Raw genomic sequence first — 15,009 nt, 5'->3', positions numbered from 1 at the left:
ACAAAACCACTGTAATCAAAACAGTCTCATACTGGCACAAGAACAAGGATATAAGTCAATGGGACAGAGCAGAGAACTCAGAAATTGACCCAAGCTATTATGCTCAGTAAATATTTGACAAAGGAGGCAAGAGCATACAATGGAGTCAAGACAGTCTCTTCAATAAATGGTGTTGGGGAAACTGGACAGGTACATGCAAAAAAATGAAACTAGACAACCAATTTACACCATACACAAGAATAAACTCAAAATGGATAAAAGACTAAAATGTAAGTCATGAAACCATAAAAATCCTGGAGAAAATATAGGCAACAAAATATCAGATATTTCTCATAGCAATATGTGTACAGATACATCTCCTAGGGCAGTGGTCGGCAAACTGCGGCTCGTGAGCCACATGCGGCTCTTTGGCCCCTTGAGTGTGGCTCTTCCACAAAATACCACATGCGGGAGCGCATGTACAGTGCAATTGAAACTTTGTGGCCCATGCGCAGAAGTCGGTATTTTGTGGAAGAGCCACACTCAAGGGGCCAAAGAGCCGCATGTGGCTCACGAGCCGCAGTTTGCCGACAACTGTCCTAGGGTAACAGAAACGAAAGAGAAAATAAACAAATGGGACTACATCAAACTAAGAAGCTTCTGAACAGCAAAAGAAACCAGCATCTAAATAAAAAGGGAGCTCACTGTAAGGGAGAACATATTTGCCAATAATACATCTGATAAGGGGTTAATTTCCAAAAAAAATATAAAGTACTCATACAACACAACAAAAGGAAGATAAACAACCCAATTAAAAAATGGGCAGATGACCTGAATAGACACTTTCTTAAAAAGGATATACAATGTCCAAGATACATATAAAAAATGCTCAATGTCACTAATTATCAGAGATACCACCTTACACCTGCCAGAATGATGACCATCAATAAATCAACCAACAACAAATGCTGGCAAGGTTGCTGAGAAAAAGGAACCTTCGTACACTGCTGGTGGGAACGCAGACTGGTACAACCACTATGAAAAACAGTATGGAATTTCCTCAAAAAATTAAAAATGAAACTTCCATTTTATCCAGTGATCTCACTTCCAGGAATATATCCTAAGAAGCCTGAAACACCAATTAGAAAGAATATGTGTACCCTTATGTTCATAGCAGTGTTGTTTACAATAGCTAAGATCTGGAAACAGACCAAGTGCCCATCAGTAGATGAGTGAAAAAAAAAGCTGTGGTACATTTACACCATGAACTACTATGCAGCAGTAAAATAAGAAAGATCTCTTATCCTTTGAGACAACATGGAGGAACTGATACTATTATGCTAAGAGAAATAAGCCAGTCAGAGAGAGACAAGTCAGAGAGAGACAAGTATCACATGATCTCACTTATATGTGAGGTCATACAATATATGAGGTCTATATCTAGAACAAAATAAGATGAGGAATAAAATAGAACTAGAATAAAATGGACACATATGTAATACCCTTTGTAATACTTTAAGCAATAAAAAAAATAAATAAGTAAGTAAGTAAGTAAATAAATTAATTAATTAATTAATTAATTAAAAAAAATAGAACTAGAGAGCCCTAACCTGTTTGGCTTAGTGGATTGAACATCAACCCTCATACTGAAGGGTGCCATATTTGATTCTGGTCAAGGGCATGTACCTAGGTTGCAAGCTTGATTCCTGTCCCTGGTTGGGGCACTTGGGGGAGGCAACCAGTCAATGTGTCTCTCTCAAATTGATATTTCTCTCTCTCTCTGTCTCTCCCCCTCCCATCAATGGAAAATGTCCTCGGGTGAGGATTAACAAAAAAATAAAATAAAATAGAACTAGAGGCAGGGAAACATAGGACAGGACTGACCAATCACAGAGAAAAGGAGGGTAGGGAGGTGGGGAGAAGAGATTAACCAAAGAACGTACATGCATACATGCATAGCCCATGGACAGACAACAGTGCAGGGAAGGCCTCGGGAGGCAGTGGGAGCAGGGTGCAGGGAGTCAAATGGGGGGAAAAATGGGGACATCTGTAATACTTTCAACAATAAAGATTTTTAAGTAATATTTTTCCTTCTTGTTATTTATCTTTATTTTCCAAATTCATAAAAATGCATACATTTTTACCATCAGAAACATAAACTTTATTTTTTAAGAACTGTTGATGGTATGGGCACAGTGAAAAGGACACTAGAGTCGGAAAATCAGCTCCACTGCTGAAAGTCATCCAGCCCCACATGCCCAAGTCTCTTCATGTGCAATTGGGAGGGTTGGAACAATGATTTTCTAAGTTCCTTCCAATTCCACAGAAGACAATAGTGCTATTATGAATATTCAGTTGAGTACCTGTGGTGGCTGTGAGAATTTGTCATGCAAACTTTCAATCACAGAAAGTGTAATCAATCGAGAGGTCCAGCTGCAGGCTTGCTGGAGAGCACAAGAGACTTGGTTGGAAAGTTGTAAGGAGGACATTCTGAGAAAAGGGAAGTGTGTGGAAGGCCGCCTGCCCTGTTTATTGGAATTCCAACTTAGGGGAGACTTAGGGGAGCGTCAAAGGCAGTGCCCTAATTATTCCTTGACCTTTCCAAACAAGTCTGTGCACGAGCAGACCCCTGTGTGTTTACTGGAATACTTACGCTTAATCCCTGGATGCCCTGGCCTAGAAGACAATGTAAACACATGTGTCCTCCCAAGATTACTCACCCTACTGATTGGATCTAAAGATAAAAATTGCAATAAGAGCCTAACAACACAGGCAATAGAGGCTGCCTGGCTTCTTCAGCCGGACTGTCCCTTAGCCCTCTCCCCCACAGTGAAACTGTGTGGAGTAATCTGTTCATCCTTCGTTCAGGGGCTGCTGGTCCACCCTGGCACAGGCTTTGAAATCCATCATCACATTTGGATACAGGTCATGCTTCCCACAGGCTGCTCCCAGCCAATGACTGAGCACAGCAGGGCATATCTGGGAGACAGGTGACTAATCTGACATAGAATCTGGCTTTGGCCCCAATGGCCACACTGAGCCTTTGTTGAACTGCACAGGAATCTTGGACATTTCCACCCAATCTCCCTTCCTTCTCTCCTTCACTCAGGGTCAGACTTGCATTGTGGTCTGATGGCTCTCCATCCTTTCCTGTCTCCCTCTGAATTTCCTCTCACACAGGTGTTTTTCTTATAGAAATATTTGCTCATTAATCTCATCTTGCCATCTACTTCTCAGAGAACCCAGGTTAGCCCAGCATATTTGTATATCCACAAACTATACCTGTGGATAGAAAGACTGAACAGGAAGCTTCCCAGGTGGCCCAGCTCTTCGGAGGACTATACACCTGGTTTATAGGGTCTGTCCTATTGTTTTTTCTTCCTTTTAAAAACAAATTTCAAATATAGTCCAAAACCAATAATATTCTATTGCTTATAGGCCAGAAAAAATTTTTTTTTCAATAAGCTTTTTCTGGGTTTATTTTAAACTTGCTCTTGGTTCTTCCTCCCTATCAGCCATATGTATCTTTTCAGCAACTTCCGACTCCTTACTTCAGATCAGATAATAAACTTCATTCTTCATTTCTGTCATCTACAACATTAGAGGAATCTCTCTCTGAGATTTAAAGTTCAATTAATCACTTTCATCCCTAAGGGACCATTTCTTGCTAAAATCTTCTATTTTTAGTACAATGGCTTCCGCCTTTTGTGGTTATTTGTCAGCCTTTGTCCATCTTAATAACTTCTTTGAAAATGGCAGCAATTCAACCCTTGCCCGTGTGCCCAGTGGTTAGAGCATCGGCCTGATCCCAGGTCAAGAGCACATACCTGGGTGGCTAGTTCATTCCCTGGCCCTGGTTGGGGTGTGTGAGGGAGGCAAGCAATCTCTCTCTCTCCCCTGCCACTTCCCCCTTTTCCTCCCACTTATTCTAAAAGCAAATGGAAAAATATCCTCAAATGAGGATTTTTTTCAAAAAGCAGCAACTCAGAATTCCTTGGCTCTTCTGTCCATCTCTCCCAGGTTGAGGACACTGGAATCCAAAGATCCTTCCTCCTGTGTTGTTCAGAATCTCCTTTGCAAGCTAACGGAGGTGACCTCACAAATTTAAATTCCAAATCAATGTCCAAATCAACATTTCAGGAAAGACACCCTTATGCTTTGGTAATTAAGAGGAAAAATAAGCAAGTCTCCGGGAAGTAGAGCTCTTCCTTTGATGAGCTCTGAGTAATTGGTTACTCCTTGGCAGACGTTTCTTCCTCTGGGTGAAGGGCAGCAGGTCCTGGGGTGGGTCACCGCCTAGGATGCTGCCAGTGCTCTCCTCTGTCCCCTGAGTGATGGGTTCTGTCTGCGGGCCTTGCACATGGTGTGTTTCATCTTCCTGATGTCAGGTTTGGCTCCGGTTCACGGATTCTTGTGGTGATTGTTGTGCCTGCGCCAAAACGCTTAGAGGGCCATGCTCAAAATGATGGGGAAGGAGAGAGCCTCCTGCATGTGCACAGACACGATCAACCAGCTGTGACAAAAGGTCCTTTGATTGTGACCCTTTCTCCATTGACCGAGGCTATAAAGCTGTCTCCAACTCACCCTCTACCAGAAAGCCTCAGGTTGCATCAGAGGAGATGGATGGAGAACTAGCTGATGCAAGAGAGCCCTGCCCAGAGAGAGAGCTGGTCCGAGGCGTGGGAGTGGGTCGCACCCTGCCAGATATAATCATCTAACGCTTGGGTCCAAAAGTGCAGAATCAGCTCAGGATCAAGTGTCCCCAATTCCCTTGTTTGACCAAAATGACTAAAATAGAAGCCTTTACTCAGCAAACAAATAACAGATTTTTTTTTCTACCTCTTGTTCCTGTTTCTATTTTATCATCCTCGGAGAATGTAGAAAAAGCAAATATTATCTATAGTGATTTCCTCTTCTCAGAGGCCACATGCATGCAGCTTTATGTCCCCAAAGAATTTGTAGTCTTTCTCTAATATCCTTTCTTCAGTTATTTATTATGACTTTCCAAAACAAACAGCCAGACAACTGAAACACGGCCGTGGACAGAGAAGCTTGGGGACATTAGATTATTGGTTTTCAGCAGCAGGCAGGACGCCTGCCTGGGGAACGGGGGAGCCCATCCCTTCAGCCTGAGGAAGTCTGTTGAGTTTCTTCAGTCACCCGTGAATGCATTAACAATACACATGACTCCCTTCCCCTTCCCTCCTGAGAGGAGGCCACTTTGCAACAGAGAAACTCCGATTTCTCAACATAAATCTCTTGCTAATACCCACATTCCTCACACACCATTCAGACACGATTTGAAGTTCCCTTAGTAAACTTAAACTGAAACTTAAACACTTGTTAATCAAGCTTAATCCCAGGTTACAAATAGCCTCACTAAGAAGTAAGGATTTTATCCCCTCTGGTATGGGTGCAATTCTCTTCCTTCCAAAAGTAGTTTTCCTATATATAAACTCTATTGCAAAGCTCCTAAAATGGAAACAACCAAATGGTGGGTGTCAGGGAAGGGGAAATGATAGAGTTAGTGAATTAAATGATAATGAAATAGACCAGCTTTGGAGACTATGAATATGTCATAAATTTAGCAAAAGAATGACAAAGAAGAAAGAAGAAGCTCCTAAACAAGTTTGGAGATTTTGGATACATCCTAATTATGGGTGGTCTCTCCAAGAGAACTCTCTTTAAACACATTCACTTTATTCAAGTACATCTCCACAGAATATTTCAGAAATTAATGGCTGCTTTACAGGTGAATTAAAAGCATTAACCATCTCTGAGAAATTAACCTTATGTTAAATTCTTCAACCTGGAAAATACAATAAATGGTCCAGTAGTCTAAGTTAGTGTGAAATTATTGCATCAGTAGCTCAATTTTTTTTTAATCTCAATGAAACTAAATGTAAAATGAGTAAGAAAATACATCATGTAATTTTCTTGAGAAATTGGGTTGGTGCCACAACCCAATTGAATTATGTTAGAGCTGAGCATAGGGCATCTTTGTTAATGACCTAGAGGATGAAAAGTGGAGAAAGTAAACAAATTTGGAAGGAAACACAGAGAGAAAGAAAATGGAATTAGAGGTGTGAAGTATTAACCCAGGAAAAATTCCGCTTCCAGCAGAAAATCACCCCAAACGCAGGCCTGTAAAATATTGAGTGAGACTGTCATAGAGTAAAAGTCCTGAGGAGCATGTGGGAAACACCTGGTGAATACAAGTTGAGGAATAGGGAAACTTAAGACCAGTGTTCTTTAGGGATTAATGAAACTGTCCCTCTTTTGAAAGATGATTAACCTACATCCTGCAAGTTGATTGATTTTCACCTCCAATTACCAAGAGAATAATTGCAGTGACCTGAAGAAAATAGAAGTTTGGGTTGTATTTTGTATTATGGGTATGGGGACCAATATTCTCACTTGCCCTGGGAACAGTAACCCCTATGATACCAGAAGGCTATAGTTAGGTTTCAGAGTTCACATTACTTGTACATTTACATGGTTTGTTTGAATCCATGTATAGTGACAATGACTTAAGAAAATATTTTTTTAAACTCAGTATACATGTTCCATTTTCCCAATAACATTTATTGAAGAGACTGCCTTTACTCCATTGTATGCTTTTGCCTCCTTTGTCAAATATTAATTGAGCATTATGGCTTGGGTTAATTTCTGAGTTCTCTGTTCATTTCCTTTTATCTATATGCCTGTTCTTGTGCCAGTACCAGACTGTTTTGAGTACAGTGGCTTTGAAATATAACTTGATATCTGGTATTGTGATCCCTCCAACTTTGTTCTTTTTTCTTAAAATTGCTGAGGCAATTTGGGGTCTTATCTTGTTCCATGTAAGTTTTGGGATATGTATTTGTTCTAGATCTGTGAAATATGACATTGATACTTTAATAGGGATTGCATGGAATCTATAGATTGCTTTGGGTAGTATGGACATTTTAATGATGTTAATGATTCTAATTCATAAATGTGGTGTATATTTCCACTTGTTTGTAGCTTCCTCTCTTCCTTTCCTCAATGTCCTATAGTATTCCGAGTACATGTCTTTTATCTCCTTGGTTAAGTTTACTCACAGGTACCTTATTTTTATTGTTGCAATAGTAAATAAAATTGTTTTCTTAGTTTCTCTTTTGATAGTTCATTATTCGTGTTTAAAAATGCCATCGATTTCTGGATGTTAATTTTGTATCCTGCTACATTGCCAAATTCATTTATTAAATCTAATAGTTTTTTTTTGGTGGAGTCTTTAACAGTTTTCTATGTACAATATCATGTCATCTGTGAATAATGACAGTTTTACCACTTCCTTTTCAATTTTATTTTTTTCTAATTACTATGGCTATGACTTCCAGTACTATGTTAAATAAGAATGGTGGAAGCAGATATACCTGTCTTGTTCCTATTCTTAGGGGGAGTGGTTTTGGTTTTTGCCCATTGAGTATGATGTTGGCTGTAAGTTTGTCATCTAAGTCTTTTATTATGTTAAGGTCTGATCCCCCTATTTCCACTTAGCTGAGAGTTTTTATCAAAAATGGGTGTTGGATTTTGTCAAATGCTTTTTCTGCATCAATTGCTATGATCATGTAATTTTTTGTCTTCCCATCTGTTTATGTGATGTATCACATTTATTGATTTGTGAATATTGCACCAGCCTTATAGCCCCAGAATAAATCCCATTTGGTCATGGTGTATGATATTTTTAATGTATTGCTGGATCCAATGTGTTGATATTTTGTTGAGGATTTTAGCATCTGTGTTTATCCAGGATATTGGCCTGTAATTCTCTTTCCTTGTAGTGTCTTTATCTGGTTTTAGAATTTGGGTAATCCTGGCCCCGTATAAAGAGCTTGAAAGTGTTCCTTTCTATAGGTATTTTGGAATAGTTTGAGGAGGATAGTTGTTAATTCTTTGAATGTTTGGTACAACATCCCTGTGAAGCCATCCAGAACTGGGCTTTTGTTTCCTGGGAGTTTTTTGTTTGTTTCTTTGTTTTTGTTTTATTACTGTTTCAATTTTATCAGTTGTTATAGTTCTATTCAGGTTTTCTGATTCTTCCTGATTCAGTTTTGGAAGATTGTATTTTTATAGGAATTTGTCAATTTCATCCAGGTTGTTCAGCTTGTTGGTATATAGCTGTTCACAGTATTTTCTCAAAATGCTTTGTATTTCTGTGGTGTCAGTTCTTACTTCACCCCTTTTGTTTCTGATTTTATTTATTTGGATCCTCTCTCTTTGTTTCTTGATGAGTCTGGCTAAAGGTTCATCAATCTTGTTTATCTTTTCAAAGAACCAGCTCTTGGTGTCATTGATCTTTTATATTGTTTTTTAGTCTCTATGTCATTTATTTCCACTCTGATATTTATTATTAACTTCCATCTACTTACTCTGGGCTTTTCTTATTGTTCTCTTTTGAATTCTTTGAGTTGTAGGGTTAACATAGTTTATTAGAAATTTTCCTTATTTTTTTGAGGGAGGCGTGTAATGCTATGAACTTCCCTCTCAGGACTACTTTTGCTGTGTCCCATAGATTTGGGGTTGTTGGGTGTTCATTTTCATGTGTTTCCAGGAAGCTTTTTATTTCTTCCTTTATCTCATTGCTAACCCATTCATCATTTAAGAACATGCTATTTAGCCTCTATGTGTTTGAATGTTTTTGAGTATTTTATAGTAGTTTATTTCTTTTTTCATGCCATTGTGATCCAAGAAGATGCTTGATACAATTTCAATCTCCTTGAACTTGTAGAAACCTGTTTGTGTCCTAACATGTGGTCTTTCTCTGAGAATGTTCCATGTGCACTTGAGAAGAATGTGTATTCTTCAGCTTTGGGATGAAATGTTCTGTAAATGTCAATTAAATCCATCTGATCTAGTGTGTCATTTAGAGTCACTGCTTCCTTGTTGACTTTTTTACCCAGTGAAATCAGTAGGGTATAAAAGACCCCTACTATGACTGTATTGTTGTCAATCTCTCCCTTAACATCCTCCATAATATAGGAGAATATATATATACTAGTTTCATATATATAATGTTATATATATATATATATATATATATATATATATATATATATATATATACACACACACATACTAGGGGACCGGTGCACGAAATTCGTGCACGGGGGGGGGGGGGGAGTGTCCCTCAGCCCAGCCTGCCCCCTCTCACATACTGGGAGCCCTCAGGTGTTGACCCCCATCACCCTCCAATCACAGGATCAGCCCCTTGCCCAGGCCTGACGCCTCTGACAGAGGAGACCCTCATTTCCCCCAATCACTGGTTCTGCCCCCAGCCCAGGCCTGATGCCTCTGGTCCAGGCATCAGGCCTGGGCAGGGGACCCCTAGACCCCTCCGATTGCTGGCTCTGCCCCTGGCCCAGGCTTGATGCCTCGGCCAGAGGCGTAGACCCCCATCACCCTCCGATCGCCTGATCGGCCCCTTGCCCAGGCCTGACGCCTCCGCCAGAGGTGTCAGGCTTGGACAGGGAACCCGCACCTCCCCCAGATCACTGGCTCTGGCCCCCGCCCAGGCCTGAGGCCTCTGGCCCAGGAATCATGCCTGGGCAGGGGACCCCCATCTCCCTCTGATCGCTTGCTCCACCCCTCGCCCAAGCCTGATGCCTCTGACCCAGGCTTCAGGCCTGGGCAAGGGGACCATCATATCCCCCCAATCCCCGGCTCCGCCCCCCGCCCAGGCCTGATGCCTCGGCCAGAGGAGTTGACCCTCATCACCCTCCGATCACCAATCACCGGATCAGCCCCTTGACCAGGCCTGAGGCCTCCGGCAGAGGTGTCAGGCCTGGGCAGGGGACCCCCAGCTCCCCGCGGTTGCAGGCTCTGCCCCTGCCCAGGCCTAATGCCTCTGGCCTAGGCGTCCAGCCTGGGCAGCGGGGACCTGCAGTGGCAGCAGCCCCACGATCGTGGGCTTTGCTTTAGGCCCAGGCAAGGGACCCCTAGCTCCTGGGACTGCCAGCTTCGACCGTGCCCAGCTCCCATCACTGGCTCCACCCCTACTTCCTGCTATCACTGGCCAGGGCAGAAAAGGCACCTGATTCTCTGATCATGGCTGGGGGGCAGGGCAAAGGCGGCCCTGGGGCCGCCTTTGCCCTGCCCCCCAGCTCTTAGCTCCCCCCTGGGTTTCCGATCACTGTCAGTGGCAGGGGGCTTCTTCCTGCTTTCCCTTTCGCCTCCCTGAATTGTGCCTACATATGCAAATTAGCCGCCATCTTGTTGGCAGTTAACTGCCAATCTTAGTTGGCAGTTAATTTGCATATAGCCCTGATTAGCCAATGAAAAGGGTAGCATCGTACGCCAATTACCATTTTTCTCTTTTATTAGTGTAGATATATATATACATACACACACACACACACACACACACACATATCCTATATAATAAAAGGCTAATATGCAAATTGACCCTAATGGCGAAATGACCAGAATGACCACTCAACCAGTCACTATGAGGCACACTGACCACCTCTCAGTTTCTTTCCCTGGTCGGCAGGCTCCAATTGCCTGATGGCGAATGGGGAACTGGGGGTGGGTGGTTGGGAATGCAGGCAGTGCCAGGCCAAACCCCCCACCCCACTGGTTGCCCCACATACAGAGGGCCACCCATGGCAGAAGCGGGGTCGGCAAGTGGGCGGGAATGGCCGACCTCAGGCTCTGATCATCCGATGGTGAATGGGGAACTGGGGGTAGGTGGTGGCAGGGGGTGGTGCTGGCTTCAGGCAGCTGGGAGAGATGGCCCTGATGGCAGGCCAGGCCTAGGGACCATACTTGCACATGAATTTCATGTGCTGGGCCTCTAGTATATATATATTCTCCTATATTAGGTGCATGTACCAGAGTTATATCCTCTTGTTGGATTAGTCCCTTTAGTACTGTGTACTGACCTTCATTGTCTCTTGTTATGACCTTCATTTTGAAGTCTATTTTGTCAGATATGAGTATTGCTTCTCCAGCTTTTTTTCATTTCTATTTGCATGGAGAAAAAATTTTCATCCTTTAATTTTCAGTGTGTGTAAATTTTTTGTCCTGATGTGTGTTCTTGTAGACAGCATATATATGGGTCATGTTTTCTTATTGATTCAGCTACCCTATGTCTTTTGATTGGAACATTTAATCCATTTACATTTAAGGATGTTATTTATAGGTACATACTTATTGCCATTTTTATTACTTATGCCTATGTTTCTCTCTATATTTCTTATTATTACACTTTCTACCAGACTCAATTCTGTCTCCTCCTTATGGTCTTGGTTATAAGGGTTCTCACCAGCTAGTCTTCAGTTGATTATTCTAGATGATTTTTCTATAGTCTAGTTGTAATTCCAGTTTGGTCCTGGAAGAATGTCAGTGCAGCTTTTACTTAATCTACTGCAACATTCTCTCTGTGATCATTCCAACTTTGTTCTTATTCTGAAGATTTCTGTGGCTGTTCAGGGTTATTTTTGGTTCCATATAAATTTTTGAAGTATTCATTCTAGATCTGTGAAATATACCATTGATATTTTATAGGGGTTGCATTGAACTGATAGATTAGTTTGGGTAGTATGGATTCTTCTGATCCATGAACATAGTATATGCTTCCACTTGTTTGTATCTTCCTCTTTCAATGTATCTTTCAATGTCCTGTAGTTTTCTGAGTATAAGTCTATTATCTCCTTGGTTAAAATACTGCCCTACCCAGTTTGGCTCAGTGGATAGAGCATCGGCCTATAGACCAAAGGGTCCCAGGTTCCATTTCAGTCAAGGGCACGTACCTCTGTTGCAGGATCCTCCCCAGCTTGTGAAGGAGGCAATCAATCAATGTGTTTTTCTCACATGGATATTTCTCTCTGTCTTTCCCTCTCTCTTCCATGCTCTCTAAAAATCAATGGAAAAATATCCTCGGGTGAGGATAAAAAAAATAAAATACTTAGTAATAAACTTAACCAAGGAAGTAAAAGACCAATACCTGGAAAACTACAGGACCTTGAAAAAAGAGATAGAGAAAAACATAAACAAGTGAAAGAATATACACTGCTCATGGATTGGTAGAATTAACATCATCAAAATATCCATACTACCCAAGGCAATCTATAGATTCAATGCAATCCCTACTAAAATACCAAGAGTATATTTCATAGATCTAGAACACAAACTCCTAATATTTATATGGAACTAAAAAGAACCCAAATGGCTGAAGAAATCTATAGAAAGAAGAACAATGTTGGAGGAATCATAATACCAGATATCCAGTTATATTACAAAGCAACTATAATCAAAACAGACTTGTACTGGCACAAGAACAGGCATAAAAATCAATGGAACAGAACAGAGAACCCAGAAATCAACCTAAGCCATTATACTCAATAAATATTTGACAAAGGAGGCAAGAGCATACAATTGAGTCAAGAGAGTCTTTTCAATAAATGGTGTTGGGAAAATTGGACAGATAAATGCAAAAAGTGAAACTAGACCACCAACTTACACATACACAAGAGTAAACTCAAAATGGATAAAAGACTTAAATGTAAGATGTGAAACCTAAAAGTCCTAAAGAAACTATAGGCACCAAAATCTCAGACATCTCTCATAGAAATATGTTTGTCAATATATCTCCTAGGACAATGGATACTAAGGAGAAAATAAACAAATGGGACTACATCAAAATAAAAAGCTTCTGCACAGCAAAAGAAACCGTCAACAAAATAACAAGAGAGCCCACTGTATGGGAGAACATATTTTCCAATTGTACATCCATTAAACTATTAATCTCCAAAATATATAGGGAATTCATACAAATTAACAAATGGAAGACAAACAATCCAATTTAAAAATGGGCAAAGACCTAAATAGACACTTCTCCAAAGTGGACATGCAGAAAGCCAAGAGAAATGAAAAAATGCTCAGAGTCACTAATCATACAAGAGATGCAAATCAAAATGTCAATGACATATCATCTCTCACCTGTCAGAATGGCTATCATCAACATATCATCAAACAATAAGTGTTGGTGAGGTTGTGGAGAAAAGGGAACACTTGTACACTGCTGGTAGGAATGCAGACTGGTACAGCCACTATGGAAAACAGTATGGAGTTTCCTAAAAAAACTAAAAATAGAACTCCCATTTGACCCAGTGATCCCACTTCTAGGAATATATCTTAGGAAACTGGAAACACCAATCTGAAAGAATATGTGCACTCCTATGTTCATAGCAGCACAATTTCCAATAGCTAGGATTTGGAAATAGCCTAAATGCCCATCAGATGAATGCATTAAAAAAAACCCATGGTACATTTACAGAATGGAATACTACATGGCAGTAAAAAAAGAAAGAACTCTTACCATTTGCAACAGTATGGATGGACCTGGAGAGTATTATGCTAAGTGAAATAAGCCAGTCAGAAAAAGATAAGTATCATATGATCTCACTCATATATGGAATCTAATGAACAAAATAAACTGATGAACAAAAATAGACCTAGAGACATAGAGGCATGGAACAGACTATCAAACCTCAGAGGGAAGACAGGGGAGGGTGGGAAGAGATCAACTAATGAACTTATATGCATATAAGCATAACCGTTGGACACAGACAATGGAGTGGTTAGGTCCTGGGTGGGGGAGGGCAGGAGTGGGCTCGAAGAGATCAATGGGGGGGAAAGTAGGACTTATATAAATCTTTCACCAATAAAGATTTAAATAATAATAATAATATAAATAATAATAATAATACATCTCCTAATTTCTCTTGCACTTTTGAAGTCAAAGTATGGTCTGATTAATTAGATATTAGTGGGGGCCCAGGAGTGCTGGAATCCAAACTCAATAAATTTCATTTCTGAAAGACAAAAAACAACAACAAATCAACAAATGACAAGTGCTGGTGAGGATACGGAGAAAAGGAAACCCTAGAACACTGCCGGTAGGAATGCAAACTGGTGTAGCCACTGTGGAAAACAGAATAGAGTTTCCTCAAAAAATTAGATATGGAATTGCTATTTGACCTAGTGATCCCACTTCTAGGATTATATCCTCAGAAACCTAAAACACCAATTAGAAAGAATATGTGCACCCTTATGTTCATAGCAGCACAATTTACAATAGCTAAGATCTGGAAATAGCCCAAGTACCCATTAGTAGATGAGTGGATAAAATGCTGTAAATACCATGGAATACCATGCAGTAGTAAAAAAAGAAGGATCTCTTACCATTTGAGACAGCTTGGAGGGACCTGGAGATTATTACACTAATTGAAATGAGCCAGTCAGAGAAAGACAAGTAACACATGATCTCATTTATATGTGGAATCTAATGAACAAAATAACTGATGAATAAAATAGAACCAGGACAGGGAAACATGGAACAGACTGACGAATATCAGAGAGAAGTGGGGAGGGAGACTGGAAAGAGTTTAACCAAAGAACTTATATGCATATATGCATTGCCTATGTACACAGACAATAGGGTAGTGAAGGCCAGGGGCATGGCAGGATTCACGTGGAGGGGGTAAATGGGAGGAAAAATGGGGGAACATCTGTAATACTCTCAACAATAAAGACAACAACAAAACAAAAACACCCTGAGTATACATGTTTTGACTAATATGGCAGTGAGGAAGACTGGAGCAAAAGCAACACCATAATGCAGGTAAAAAAAAAAAAAAAAAATCATATAAAAAAAATCCACTCTTAGCACTCCTAGAAGGCAAAAGAAAGGGTGAGAAAAAAACATTTCAGTGGCATTTAGAGGAAATAAAAGAACACTGCTCAAAGAGTGACTCTATTATGAAAATGGATTTCCAGATGAATAGCCAAAACAACTTTATCTTGCCCCTTCAATGCCAAAACAGACAGTCCCCTAAAGATGTTATAAGTATCTCAAGGGAACAAGTGCTACATTTGTGAAACTGAATACAGTCATCTTCAGTACTGAAAAATGCAGAAATATTTATTGAGAACTATTGTGGACCCGGGACTGTTGGGGACACTTTTAAACATATTAAAAGAGTATATAGTAGAATTATCAAGCAT

Source organism: Myotis myotis, unplaced genomic scaffold (genome assembly GCF_014108235.1).
Source record: "Myotis myotis isolate mMyoMyo1 unplaced genomic scaffold, mMyoMyo1.p scaffold_m19_p_1, whole genome shotgun sequence".
Taxonomy (NCBI): Eukaryota; Metazoa; Chordata; class Mammalia; order Chiroptera; family Vespertilionidae; genus Myotis; species Myotis myotis.
Note: the sequence above shows the minus strand (reverse complement) of the source record.